The sequence below is a fragment of the Taeniopygia guttata genome, chromosome 18 (genome assembly GCF_048771995.1).
Source record: "Taeniopygia guttata chromosome 18, bTaeGut7.mat, whole genome shotgun sequence".
Lineage (NCBI taxonomy): Eukaryota > Metazoa > Chordata > Aves > Passeriformes > Estrildidae > Taeniopygia > Taeniopygia guttata.
This window is the reverse complement of record NC_133043.1, coordinates 5,037,286-5,051,990: the sequence shown is the minus strand read 5'-3', so window position 1 is coordinate 5,051,990 and position 14,705 is coordinate 5,037,286. Positions and strand designations below refer to the sequence as shown.

General features: G+C 58.8%; 1 protein-coding gene across 4 annotated transcripts in view; it reads right to left on the bottom strand.

Annotated features, from left to right (window-relative positions):
- Window positions 1-1,631, bottom strand: part of MYH10 (myosin heavy chain 10) — an 81,928-nt gene extending 80,297 nt beyond the window's left edge. For all 4 annotated transcript variants that reach the window (XM_030287582.4, XM_072937128.1, XM_072937130.1 and 1 more), the window contains exon 1: window positions 1,541-1,631. The gene's annotated coding sequence lies outside the window, so the exon portion shown is untranslated. The remainder of the gene's footprint in view (window positions 1-1,540) is intronic.
- Window positions 1,632-14,705: the final 13,074 nt, after the last annotated feature.

Sequence of the window (14,705 nt, the reverse complement as noted above, 5' to 3'; positions counted from 1 at the left end):
TTTAAACGGCTTGGTTTGTAACACACAACATCTTCCCTGCTGAAGAGCCTCACATTGCCTACAGAATCCTTTCCCAGCAGGTAACCCAAAGGGCAGCTTGGGAACAAAGCCAGGGAGGCTCCCAAACTGCATTTGTCACCTTTCCCACTACAGCACGCACCCCGATGGAAGTTCTGCAGCCCAACCCTCCTGAGAACGTGTAATTAAACAGGATATTGTGTCTCCATCTAAGGCAGAGAGATTTGTTACATTGTCCAACTTCAGCGCAAAGCAAGCCTGAAGTCACCGAACCCTTCAGAGGTGCGAGGAGCAGATCCCTCAGCACAGATGGCTTAATTCAAATCAAGATATGATGACTCAACACTTAAAGTATTTTAGAAGAGCCTCTCCGAGAAAATTTCCATGAATAAAAATGGAATCATCAGGGGGACACCTCTAAGTGATAGCGGGACTCTTCCAACAGGAAATTGAAGGTTTAGTCAATGAATGCCACATTTGGCTGGAGAAGCCCACAGATGAAATAAGCGGGCTTTGAAACCCACGTGGGAAAGGTGACTGTCCCCATCGTGCCAGGCTCCAGCCCGAGCTCCAACAAAGCCCTGGAACGCCAGTGCCACCCTCGGTGTCAGCCCTGAGCTCCCCGGGCAGGTGAGACCCAGCCCAAGGCGGTCGGGACTCCGTTGTCACACACCAAGGGGCACTGAAACCTGAAGGTCAAATAAAGCTCATCCGACAAAATGAACCATTATTGCAGCCCGACGGAATTAAAGGGTGAAGACGGAGATGAATGCGTTCCTACACGAGTGCACGCACCACGAATGGTGCCACTGGCTTGAGAGCCGCTCCCGAGATAAACCCAAACATCGGGGGAGCACAAGCACTCCCAGGGTCATTCTTCCAGCCGGGCTTCCAAAGCCCATCACAAAAGCCCCTCTGCAGAGGCAAAGCAAGCTGCAGCTCACCCTACGCAGGGCTCCTCCGCTAACAATGGCATTCAAATGAAACACACAAATGAGCGCATTTATCATGCAGGAATCCCAACAGTCGACGTGCGAATAAAGGCAGGGGGAAAAAACCCAAAAATCCAAATTAAAAATAAAAAAAACCCAAGAAACCGAAAAAACCCTCCCGCCCGTTCGGAACAAAAGCGGGGAGGGGGCACGGCGGGGCAGGGCCGGGCCCCGGGGCAGGGCCGGGCATCCCCCGGGCCCGAGCAGCGCCCCGGGGCCGCGGCCGCGCTGCCGCCCGCCGGGCCCGAAGGACAAAGAGGCGGCCGCGGCTCGGCCCGGCGGCGCCCGCAGCCCCGCGGGGACGGCAGAAAATGGCCGAGACCGGCAGAGAACGGGCGAGCACGGCCGAGCACGGCCCCCTCCTCCCACGGCACCGGCGGCGCGGGGGAGGGCGGCGCGGGCGGGCGGCCCAACAAGGGGGTCTTTGTGTGCCGGGCCCGCCACACCCCCGCCGCGGGCGGGACCCGCCGAGCCGCCGCCACCCCCCCCACACACCCCCGGTGCCCCGGTGCCCGGCCCCGCGGGCTCACCTGTGCCGCGCCGGCCGCCGCCCGCCCGCCGGCTCCGCCGCGCCCGCTCCGCCCCGCGCCCGCCGCGCTCCTTTAGCGCCGCGCCGGCCCCGCCGCCCCCCGCCGCACCGCCCGCCCCCGCCGCCGCGCGCCGCGCGCCCATTGGTTCACAGCAGTGTCCGTCAGCGCCGCCGCGCGCTCCCATTGGTCCGCGCCTCGGCCGCTCTCCGGCCACAGCCATAGCAACCTCCGCACGCCGTGGGCCGGCCCGCCCCCGCCACAAGCCCCGCCTCGCTCAGCGCCCATTGGGTCTCGTCACACCGCAGCGCCGATTTGATTGGGCGGCTGCCACGCCCGTCAAGGGCAGGCCCCGCCCCGCGCTGCAGCACGGCCGGCGGGGGCGCGTCCCCGGTGCTGCGGCGAGCGGCGGGAGCGCGCCCGCCCGCGCCCGCCCGCGCGGCCCCGCGGCCGGCACCGGCACCGACACCGACACCGGCACCGGCACCGACACCGACACCGGCACTGACACCGGCAATGCCATCGGGATCGGAGCCGGGCTCCGCACAGCCCGGGCCCGCTTCCCACGCCGCCCGTCCCTCGCACCCGGCCGCGGCCCCCGGTGGCCGCCCCCGGGTCACTCCCCGGTCGGTGTCCCGGCCCGGTGTCCCCGTGCCGCCCCTCGGCCGCCGTGCCCATCCCAGCTCCCGTTCTCCGCTCCCGAGCCATGTCCCCGAGGTCCCGGAGCCCTCGCCCGCCGGGCAGCGCCGTTCCGGCTCACCCGGGGATGCGGGAGCCGCGGCGGGGCAGGGGCGGCGTTCGCGGAGCCTCCGAGCGCCGCGGGCTCTGCAGGCGGTGCCGGGGGCTTGGGATGGATGGATGCATGGATGGATGGATGGATGGATGGATGGATGGATGGATGGATGGATGGATGGATACCTCGGGGCTGCCGGGGGTTTGGGATGGAGGGATGGATACCTCGGGGCTGCCGGGGGTTTGGGATGGAGGGATGGATACCTCGGGGCTGCTGGAGCCGGGTTCATCGCGGACAGCTTCCCCGGTGTGCTCCCCGCCCGAGCCTCCCGGAGCCCGGCACGGCTGCGGCGGGCACAGCCCCGGCCCGAGGCTCGGTGTTCCCGGCCCGAGGCTCGGTGTTCCCGGCCCGAGGCTCGGTGTTCCCGGCCCGAGGCTCGGTGTTCCAGCCCCGGCTGCCCCGCTCCTGCCTGCCCCAGCAGCGAGCCAGGGCTCGGCCATGAAGCCGTTCGGTGAGAGGAATCGGTGTTGGATGCTGCTGGCTGCGAGGAGCGGGGCGATGCGGCAGGAGGGAGCACCAGCCCTGGGACAGGGCTGGGGACAGCAGCAGGGATGTGTCCCCTCTTCCCTGTGCTTGGCAAGCAGGGCTTTCTGTCTGGAGCAGAAGTGTTCCAAATCACACCTGCCTTTGCAGTCCAGCTTAGCATTTTGGATGGGTTGCAGGGTTCAAATGCAGGCAATCAGAAAAACGGGGGGTGCCAGGCTCCTGGCATGGAGCTGGGGATCACTGGGTCACCCCAAAGGAGGCAGGGAGACAAACGGGGGGTGCCAGGCTCTTGGTGAACAGCCCTGGCACGGAGCTGGGATCACTGGCTCACCCCAAAGGAGGCACTCAGGTGAACAGCCCTGGCATGGAGCTGGGATCACTGGCTCACCCCAGCCCGTCCCTGCACACAGATCAGCTCCTGCACAGCTCCTGGCGCCCGGGTTTCTCTGAAAGTCTCCCTCGTAATTACCATTGCAGTGGGAGGTCTTGCACATCCTGTTTCTCCGAAAAATCAGGGTGTTGACTCGCAGGCAGATGAAAGCCAAAAGGCTCAACTGGTTCCTCCCCTGCGTTTCGCTGTGCAAGGGCTGTGCCACTCCCGGGCAGCCCAGCTCGGTGGCCACTGCCCCAGCAGCCCCAGGCAGCCCAGTGAGGCAACCCCACGTGCACCTTGGGTTGCCTAAACACAGGCATGTCCCAAGATCTACGCTTTTGCCTTGCTCAGCTTTCAGGTCTCTGTGAGATGACGCTCAGCCAGTACCACAGAGCAGCACCAGCTCCCTGGCACTGCCAGAACTTTCCAGTGCAGGAGCCTGATGAGTTCTTTGCTCCCTTTGCAAAGATCACGGGCACCAGGGCAGCACCAGGAGCAGCATCAGCACCAGTTGTGGTCACCCCTCAAGGCAGCCAAGGCCTGGGGATGGTGCAGCATCCAAACCTCGATGCCCTCACACCCCAGGGCAGCACCTCCATGTCTCCCTGCTTCCAGAAAACTTCTACTTTTCAAACCTTCAGAACCATTTAAAAGAGAAATAGAAACACCCCCCAGAAAACATTAATCTAGGCACAAGCTGTTTGAGGAGTTTAGTTTCTTCTGGGAAATTATTTCCATGGAAAATCTTTGAGGATCCTGTAGATGCCATGTGGAGTGTGACAGGTTATTATTTTTATCACACAATTATTTTTATCCAAGCTTCTGTTAGGAAGGAATTCTCCAAATCCACTCAATGCCTTTAACCCATAGAGGGAAAGATAATATTTCTGTCCAAGCCAAGAGACTGGAAAGAGCAGAGGCTGGAGAAAGCAGAGAGAAACATCTTCCCTGTAGGATTTTTATTTCAATAGAAACTCAGCTGGTCACTAATCCTAAAATTGCCCCTGTACCTTTAAACAGAAATCTCTTGCTTCTGTGGCTACCAGGGCGTGCTTGAGCAAAGCCTGTCCCAGGGGTGTTCCATTGGGACCAGGCAGCTCAACCAGAACCACTTGAGTCTGAGGCAGCACTTGGTGTGTTTGAAACAACACAGAGAATTTCAGCAAAAAATGCTCCATTTGTTTCTCATGTAGAGGTCTTGCTGCTGCTGGCATGTCCTGTGAAGCTCCTCTCCACCCTGGCTGATGTTCCCCTCCCTCCCCAGGCTGCCTCGACAGCAGCAGGCAGGACAAACTTCTGCAAGGGGAAGACACCCCTGACATCCCAATGCTGCTTGTCCTGTCCCCTGTCCCTGCAGCATCCACAAATCAGTCCCCCAAAACTCCAAGCCCCGAGCAATTCTGAGCCAGGGTTTAGATTCAATATTTAAATGCAGGAGTCTCATGTGCACAGAACAAGGTTTGAGCCTAGTGGTGACAAGGGGACACCTAAATAAAATCCACGTGGGTTCATTTCCCAGTACAAACCCTGACCTGCTGTGACTTTGGGTGGCCACAGGGAAGAGATGTCACAGTGCCCATGGCAGAGGTGAGGTCACGTTTGAGGCACAAGGTGCTGTGACTCCTTCCAAGGAAGGTGGAGGAAAAGGCAGAATTGTACAAACTGTCTGCTTTGTTGTGTGGGATCAAAACAGAGAGGTGAAGGGATAAAAGATAAATTATTCCACGAGAAAATTACTTTATAATAAACATTTCTATGTGAGAAGCATGAAAGGAATGGGAAATTCAAGCCTCATGCTTGATGGTTGAGTTTCAAAGCTTCCTGAGCTGTACTAAATGGCAGGAAGATGAGGTTACATTTATTTCTTGCAGCAGACTGTCCTCCCGGGCCACAGCGGTTGTTTCATCTCGTGTGTCAATAGGAAACGTTCCCAAACAGGAGGGATCAGCACCAAACACCAGCTCCATTGTCTCACCCAGCATATATTTCAGTCTGGAGAGTTTTAAAAGTTCTCTAAATCAGGACTGGAAAGTGCTCCTTGCTGTGGGAGGGGATTGCACAAGGGCTGGCTGGCCAGGCCTGATGTCACAGAGCAGAAATAGCCCCTGCAGGGAGTGAGCCCCCTGCCAGCCCCACAGGCACAGCCCTGGGCTCTGCCCTGCTCCCAGCACACCTGCAGCCAAGGCGTGCCATGGAGCATCCCAGCCTCCTGCAGCTGCACGGGCTGGAGCTGAGCACAGGGGTGAGCTCCAGCCCAAATACACACAGCCCCAGAACCACAGAATCGCAGAATCCCAGAATCCTGGAATCAAAGAATCCCAGAACCACTGAATCCCACAATCCCAGAATTCACAGAACCCCAGAATTCACAGAATCCCAGAATCCTGGAATCGCAGAATCCCACAACCACTGAATCCCACAATCCCAGAATTCACAGAATCACAGAATTCACAGAATCCCAGAATCCTGGAATCACAGAATCCCACAACCACTGAATCCCACAATCCCAGAATTCACAGCCTCTCCTGCACATCCCAGCTCCACCTCCCAGCTGCCCTTCAGTGCCCACATGTGCCAAAAAGGAGAAAAACCCTTCAGAGGCCCCTCTGACACAACACCCAAGAACTGATGAGGACAGCATCCAGCAGAGCCCAGAGGAGAACATTCCAGCAAGAGGGGAGACCTGGTGGCTGCTGGGGTGCCTTGGGAGCCTGGGCCCCCTTTTTAAAGACAAAGAATGCACTTGGGAGGTGTCCCTGCCTTGTGAGAAGGTGGGAGCTCCTCAGCCCCACCGAGGTTGGCACAGACACTGCCCAGAGCAGCAGCAGCATCCAGGGCCAGCAGCAACCTCAGCTCCTCCAGACCTGACCACAAGAGCTTGTGTCTGCCTAAAAAGCCCCAGAGCAGCATTCCCAAGCCCTGCCTCGTGTTTGGACAGGGGCACAGGTGCTGCCAGCTCCCCTGACCCGTAAAGCCCTCTCACACTTCAAAGTGTGTGGAGCCCAGCCAGGCTCCAGCCCTGCGCCCCTGGCCAGCTCCAGTGCCCTGCAAGGGGCAAGTGACGGCGTGCAGGGTTTGCCCAGGCACTGCCAGTGTGCTGGGGGCTTTCCCAGCTCCACTTGGAGCCTCCCGTTAGGCTGTGCAGGCTTTAATTGGAGCTGATTTACGGCATTTTTATTGCTGCAGACAGCCAGCAGTTGGCACAGCAGGCAGCTTTAATATTACTTTCACATTTTCTTATTGAATCACCAGCTTGGAAGGCAATAGTGGCGCTTTTTATAGCTGCAGCCTGGCAGCACAGCTCCTGCCTGGGCTTTGGGGAGCTCGGGATGTCCCTGGAGGCCAAGGAGCACGGCCAGATGACCACAGCACACCCAGGCACCAAAACACACCAGTTAGTGCTTGAGTCCAGCGAGACAGCCCTGCTCCCTGCTCCCTGCTCCAGCCACTCCCTGGGGCCCTGCCTGGCCTGCAAGGCTGGCCCTGGGCTTCTTACCTGGAGATTTTCACCCTCCCAGAGTGCAAAACGCAGCCTCTGCCGTGGGACAGGGACACAGCCCGGGCTGCACCTCGAGCTCCGGTCACTCCCAGCTCTGCACAGCTCAGAGGAGGCAGAGGAGCTGTGCCAGCTGCTGCCACCCTCCTGTGTCCAGCAGGAACTGTGACAGGCACGGTGCCTTTGGGAGGTGTCTTCTGCTGCTGCTCACACTCTCCATCCATGGTCTCACTGCCTTTCATGCAGGATCTCTGTCCTGCTCCAGCTCCCCTCTGGGCAGGGGTGTGAGAGTGTGCCTGAGAAGGGTGATTGATAACCCCCCGTTACCAATCCATCACACACAGTTTGTGCTCTGAAGGAGCCCATGCCCCTTCCCAGGTCTCCTCCGTGGTTGTTCACCTCCGGCTGGGAACAGGAGGGTCCGGCTGGTGGACACCAGCTCCACACACGGCTGGTGCCAGCTGGAGGAACCCTCTGCCTGGAAAGCCAGAGGCTGAGGGCAGTGCCTGCGGTCTGGAAGAGCAGCTCTGGCTGGGGAATGTCCCTGCTCCTGTCCCTGCTCCCAGCCCTGTCCCTGTCCCTGTTCCTGTCCCTGTCCCATCCCTGTCCCTGCTCCCAGCCCTGTCCCTGTTAAGCCCTGTCCCTGCTCCTGTCCCTGTCCCTGTCCCATCCCTGTCTCTGCTCCCAGCCCTGTCCCTGTCCCATCCCTGTCCCTGCTCCCACCCTGCCGGGGACCGGGATCTCCCTCAGCATCCCGCAGGCCCCGTCTGGTTCGATCTGCTCAATGGGATTTAATGACTGAGCGCTGCTGGTTAATTAAGCAGCCAATACTCGGCTATCAGCTGCTCAGTGAGTCTGTAACTCACCCACCGAGCCCTCCCCGGGCTGGGGGATCGATCCCAGCAGATCCCAGTTCATCCCAGCAGACGGACGCCCTGGGGCGGTGAGGACCAGCAGGGTGAGGGGCAGCGAAGCCCTGGCACAGCCCACAGGGCTCATGGCACTGCAGAGCCCAGCCCAGCTCCCAGGGGCTTCCCCGTGCCAAGGGGAAAAGGAGCTTGCACGTCCCTGGGGTGTTGTGGCCAGCACTGGGATCCTGCTGGCAGTGTCTGTCCTCTCCAGACCCCCTGAATGTGCTCTGTGGCTTTACCTCGGCCCCAGGCACAGCCTCAAAGGATCACAGCATCCTCAGGGCTGGAAGGATCTGTGACACCACCCAGTGCAGCCCTGCAGGGCAGGGTCACCCTGAGCAGTGACACGGGAGTTCATCCAGGTGAGGTTCCAGAGCCTTGGCTGGTGTGCAGAAGGGTCCCCAGCTGCAGAAGGGCACCTGCAGAAGCTGCCTGGGGGGAATTTCAGCCTCCCCTTCCCACAGCGAGCAGCCCAGCACTGGCAAAGGGCTGGAGCAGAGCCCCCTCACCCATCCCAGCAGGGACAGCTCAGCCACAGAATGACTTCTGAAATATCTTCAGCGCTTCCCCCCACCCTGCAAAGGTGCTGGATCGAGCTGGAAATGCAGATGCTGCCATGGGGGGAGTGGGAGAAAAGCACAGCCCAGACCTGGAGCTCTTGGGTGGCACAGAAGTGCTGCAGAAATGCAGAGTGCAGCTCCTGCAGCGTGGCATCGGGGCTGGGAGGGCAGAGCACAGGAGCCAGGGTGCTGCCAGCAGGGTTCCCTCCCCTCCCATCAGCAGCACCTGATCCCCATGGTCCTTTCCCAGCTCCTCTGGGACATTTCATGGGTCAGACCCGTCCCTGTGAGCATCTCCCCATCCCCATGAGCACAGCCCTGCTCCCACACAGGCAGCATTCCCAAATCCCAGCTTGGCACGGGCACAGCCTGTGCCAGGGGGATGGAGAAGCTCACCTGCTCCCCAGTAACTGCTCCCAGCTCCCAGCCAGAGGAGGGCTGAGCCACAGAGGCCATGCTCAGCAGGGCTTTAGGGTGAAGAAGACAAAGGTGATTTGCAAATGATTCAGTGATTGAGTTTTTAATTGGACCCGTGCCTTTCCTCACCTGTTTAAGATGGATGAGATTGGCCTGAGCCTCTGGAAGGGCTGTTGGTAAAACAAACAAAGAGACCATTAATTACCCTGGATGTTAACCTTGGCTGGAAGGCCCTGCAGGGAGGTCTGCTGCCCTCAGGGGTGAGCCCTGGTGGGTTCAGGGCTGCTCCTGGGGCAGGATTTGTGCACCAGCACAGCAGAGGCTGCTACCAGCGCTCTGTAACCCCTCAGAGCCCAGTGGCACCAGTCTGATCAGCCTGCCTGGCACAGAATTTAAGGGCATCTGCAGATGGAGCCATGATACCTCCCCCACCTCTGCTGAAGGATCCTGGTGCTGCATTTTTAACAGACTCCCTTCCTAGGCGTGCATTTACACCCCGGGGTTTAAAGAGGCTGCAATGAATGTGTCTTTGGTAGCTCAGCTTTTTGTCATGGTTTATTTATTAATTATTTCTTAGCTGTCATTTTATATGTGTGCTGTTATTCAATCACAGCAGGGTGGAAACAAAACCTGATTGTAGAAACAATAAAATGCCCTTTTTCTGTTTTGCTTCCTACTGGAACAGCCTCTGCAGGTGCTGCTGTGCCTGAAGGGCAGAGAGTCAAGGGATTTTTCAATGTTAAATCATGTGGAAATCAGCATAGAGGGGGAGTGTTCATACAGGGGTTGTGCTTGAATAGTGCTGAGCAATGATGGGTTTGCAAAGAACACTAAAGGAGATAAAACAGCACAGGAGGAACCAGCAGAGCTTTGAGGTGAAGGAATCCCCCAGTTCCAGCCCTGCAGCAAAGCAATGAGGAACCACTGACAAAAACCCCTGGGCCACTGCACCCAGGGGCCACTCTCAGCTCTGGGCATGGAAATATCCAGTTTTAGGGTGTGTAAAGGGGCAACTGTGCCACATCCAGGCAATTCCTGGGCGTTCTAAAGGCTGGCAGCCCATGCTGGGGGAGCAGAGCTCCTGACTCACAGCAGGACATGCAGCCAGTGGGGGTTTCACACACACATCCTTGTCAGGAATTTCATTTTTCCATAGGGCTCCTTCCCCTCCATCGTCCCGTTTCAATTTAAATTCCCTGTCAGAGTCCCAAAAGAGGCCAGTCTTCACCCCCAGCTGAACGTCTGCAGGAGCTGTAATGAGTTAGGGCTGAATTCCTGCCAGCCCTTCTGGTAATGTTTAGAGAGGCCTGGAGGAGAGGGAGGCAGAGCCTGACAGGAGTGAAGCTATTGCAGGATGTCTGGGAGACAATCCCACCCGGGTGGGATCGCAGCCCTGCAGCCCCTCTGGAGCATCTGCAGCCCCAGCGAGCCCTGGGCTGCCTTAACCCATCCTTGTGGCTTTTCCTGGGCCAAGAAAGGTGTCCCCCTGCCCCTGCCAGGCATCCCGGCAGGAATGCAGATGTGACAGATGCCCAGAGCAGCTCCTGCCCTTCTGCAGGGTCTGCTCGCCCTCCTCCTTCCCTCCTGGGAGCGGGGCTGGGAGAGCCTGGGGGCAGCGGGGGGTAAGTGGGATAACTGGGAAGATAAAGGGCCGCTTCCAGAGAGGGGATAAATATTTATCATTTTTCCCCAGCCTGTAAGAGGCATCCGGGATCACAGCGTAGCGCAGTTCAGGCACACTCACCGGTTCCGAGGTGGCTCTGCCCCGCTCTGCGGCGGCGGAAGGGTTAACGTTGCTCGGTCGCAGGAGCTGTTACCGGGCTGAGCGGGACCCCGGGGGCAGCACATTTCTCTCCCTCTCAGGATTTTTCATAGAGGAGCACACAGAGAAATGAAAGAGAAAACAATTTTTATTTCTGCTCCTTGTTTTCCCATGTGGAATGTGTGTGGAGAATTGTTTACCTGGGGTGAGTGCTGGGTTGGATTCTGTGAGGATTGTTTGAGCTGGTGGCCAATCCAACCCGCCTGGGTCTGGACTCTCAGAGAGGGTCATGAGTTGTGTTAGAGAAAGTAGTTTGTAGTTTTAGTATCTTCCTTTTTATATATTAATGTATTTTAGCATAACTATAATAAAGAAATCATTCAGCCTTCTGAACTGAGTCAGACATCAGCATTCCTTCCCACTGGGTTCACCTGCATTTCCAATACCTGGCAGACCCCGAGGCTGCTGGGTGCACACAGCTGGCAACAGCTGGAGCTGGGGATGAGCCTGTCCCGGGCACATCCCGGGCACATCCCAGCTGCTGGCAGCTGCTGGCCCAGAGGACAGATGTGCTAGCCAGGAAGGGTGGGCTCTAGAGAAATCTGTCCAAGGTTTTCCTTTACTTCCCGTTATCCTGCTCTGATTTCATCAGCAATAAATTCAGTTGATATCTCCAGTCTGAGCCCGTTTGCCGTGATGTTATTTGCTGAGGGATCTCTCCTGGTCCTTATCTCCTCCATCGAAGCCCCCCATTGCCATGCACTCACCCCCTCAGGGGCTCCTCCCGTGTCCCTGGAGCTGGAGGAGCCAGGCTGCACCTCCCTGTGCCCCTGGCACGGGGCTGTGCCTGCCAGCTCCTGCTCCCAGCCGTGTCCCCGTGTCCCCAAAACGAGCTCTGTCCCCTGTCCCCGCTGGCTGATCCTGGGCCAGCCCCACTGCGACAGTGCTGCTGTGTCCCTGCTACACAGACAGAGTTTGTCCCCCAGCTGGGCACATCCCTGCCTGGAAATTCCACGGCAAAGGGCAAGGATGGAGCCAGGGCTGGTCCCAGTGGGGTTCTCCCTCTGCCACTGCAGCACGCAGGGCTCAGAGCACCCATACCCAGCTCTGCCAGCTCACACTAGCTGGTCACATTTTCAGCCTGCCCTTCATAGGCACAAAAATTAACTTTTTTTCTCTTTTTCAGTCCCTGGAGTCTCGGGTTCTCTGAAACATCCTGGCTGCTGCTCAGCAGTAACCAAAAGCTGGATGTGCCGGGGGAGGAACGTGTGCAGGCAGGCTGGACCACACACAGCCCGGCCCAGGAGCTGGCAGCAAATGGATTGTTCATCCCAAATTCCATCCCCCCTTTTCCTGGGCCTTGCTGGAGGTGCTGTCCCTGCTCCACAGGGACAGGGGAAGGACCCACCCAGCAGTGGCTGGATGAGGTGGAACCCACTTTTGCAGAGCTGTCTCATTCCTCCCCTCCCTGGTTTCCTACAGGTGTTTTGTGCCTGATCTCTGCATTCCTGGCATGCCTGGAATTCCCTGATGCTTAACCTCAGATCCCAATTTCCTGGATTTGTAACATTTGGGTTTAAGTGAGCAGCAATGACCTTGTACAGTTATTCACCCCAAACCTCTGCTGTTTGAGCCCCTCCATAACCCCAGCTCGATACCATTTTTCAACATAACTTCTAAATTTGTTTGATGCCAAATCAGCCTCCAGAGCCTCTGCTCAGTCCTCGTGTTCAAAGCCACCCGATATCCCAGTGGTGCTGCTGAAAGGAGTGGCTGCAGGCAGAAATCTCCCCCTGCCTCACGCTGGGGTGTTGGGGATGCAGACCTGGAGCACTCCAACCCTGCATCCCACAGCCACGAGCGGTCCCACAGGGACCACTGACACCTCCAGGGAGCCCTGGAGCTCACTCCCAGCCTTCAGCTTCTCCTGCCTCAGCGCTGGAGAAGTCCCTGCAGCATTTCCCAGCTGCTGAGCTGTGGTGCACAGCTCTTCTGCTCACCAGGAGCCGCAGGGTGAGCGGCTGTGAGGCAGCTCCGGAGGCTGCTCAGGGCCGTGCTGCTTTCTGCCAGGCTTTATCTGGCCTCTGCTGCTTGCAGAAATTGTGTTTCCTGGGAATAACTGCGGGGCAGGATGGTAAAGGGTGGAAACCTGAAAGCCCTTGAAGGCAAATATCCACGGGTGAAATGCGTGAAATTCTTCTTAGGGAGAATTTCTTCACAGAAAGGGTGGTCAAGCATGGCAAGGGGCTGCTCAGGGACATGGTGGGGTCCCTGGAGGTGTCCAAGAAACACCTGGAGGTGGCACTGGAGGTGACCATGTGGGGATGGGGCTGTGGCTGGACTCGGGGGTGTTGGAAGGCTTTTCCAGCCTGCGTGGTTCTGTGGTCCTGTGTGTCCTACACCATGGGTCTCCTCCCACCCCAATCCGGGCAGGACAAGCCCCGGTGGCTCCAGCAGGCTCAGAGCCCCTGGCATGGAGGATGCTGAGGGCTCCGGGTCATGCAGGGGTGGACAGGGTACACAAAACTGGATTGCATCCCTGCCACGGGACTGCTTGCTCCTGTCCCTGCTCCTGTCCCTGTCCCTGCTCCTTCTCCTCCTGTCCCTGTCCCTGTCCCTGTCCCTGCTCCTGCCATGCTCCTGCCCTGCCCCTGCTCCTTCTCCTCCTGTCCCTATCCCTGTTCCTTCTCCTCCTGTCCCTCTCCCTGTCCCTGTCCCTGCTCCTGTCCCTGCTCCTGTCCCTGTTCCTTCTCCTCCTGTCCCTATCCCTGTTCCTTCTCCTCCTGTCCCTATCCCTGTCCCTGTCCCTGCTCCTGCCCTTCCTCGCCGCAGCAGTGACCAGGGAAGAGTCAGATTGGTATCACCAGGTACAAGTTGTCCCCTGGATACTTCCCCACCCTCCAGCCTCTTTTGTTGTGCAAGATTTTCTGAGCCTGGCGCGGTTTGTTGTTTCAGCAAATCTCCAGAGATCTCTTTTTCAAGCACTTTTTCAGTCTCCTGGAATCCTGAACCTCCTGCAGACACAACTTCGGCAGGGAGTTCCCTGACCCACCCCCTTCCCAGGATGAGCCAAACCTTCCTCTGGGCTGGCTTTGGCCCCTGCCTTCCTCCCGGGACCCTCGGCTGGGCGGCGCAGGGGCGATGAGGAGGCTCAGCCCCATTTTTAGGGTAACTCCATTCTCCAAACCCTGGGACCATCTCCACATCTCTATCCGTGCTGAGCAGCTCCAGGGGCATCGCTGCTCTTGCAGAATTCAGCTTGGGGGAGCTGAGGGAGCGACAAGTCAACATCAGCATCCCAAAGGGTCCTGTCCGCTCTGGCATCCCTGCATGGGACAGGATGGAGAGAACCCCCCAGCCCAGTGCTGCCCAGCCAGGCAGGGCGTGCAGGTGTCCCCCAGTCCTGCCCCATGCCCAGGGGGCTCCTGCTGTCCCTGTGCCACCCTGCAGCCCCCCAGCCCGGCTGCAGGGCTGGCACTGCAGGTCACACACCGTCCCCTGCCCAGGGCTGGCTGCAGAGCCTCAGCAGGAGCTCAGGGAGTGTTTCCTAAAGCTGCCCCAGCCTCACTGGGCTGAACAGGGCTGCCTGACTGGTTTCCAGCCAGCTGGGCTGGTTTGGTGTTGCCTCGCTGCTTGCTGGCGAGACAAGTGTATTTTCTGGTTCTGCTGGCAGCAGCTTTCATGTGGGATGAGCTGCTCTGCTCCCCTGGGCTGCAGCCTGGCACTGGGGCAGCTCCTGGGCACACACAGCTCTGTGCTGGTGCCACCAGGCAGGGCCAGCACCTCCTCAGCAGGGCCATGTCCCAGGCCACGTTGTCCCTGGTGGCTCAGCTCTGCTCTGCTGCCCGGGGGATGCTCACCCCAAGGGCAGCAGGGCTCCTCAGGCTCTGTGCTGGGTGCCCAAAACCTGTCTGTCCTAATGCCAGGAATGGCCTCATCCCTGAGCAGAGAGCTCTGTCAGCCCTGCGGTGTCAGGAGCGACAGGATGTCACACAGTCCCACCACAGTGCCACCCACCCAGGGCCAGCTCTGGGTGTGAGGGTGGCGGGTCACAGGCTGCACTTGGCGAGCCCAGAGGTCTCTTCCATCCTAAGGATTAAGGGATTCTGTGATCACCCCAAAGCTGGAAAAGCTGCTGGAGGGTTTGGGTTTAAGGAGGCTCCTTACTTGCCCCAGGGCACGTGCAACAAAGCCAGGAGCTGGGTGAGACCTCCTGAATCTCCTTGGAACCTCCTGTGCCAGGCCTGGCTTCTTCTGCCATGGCAAGGGTCAGCGACAGAGGTGAGGGCAAGGAGCCAAACCCAAGTGTCCCAGCTCCTCCTCCCCTGTGCTTGTTTCCAGCAGGCTGACTCCCCACAAATAAAGGATTA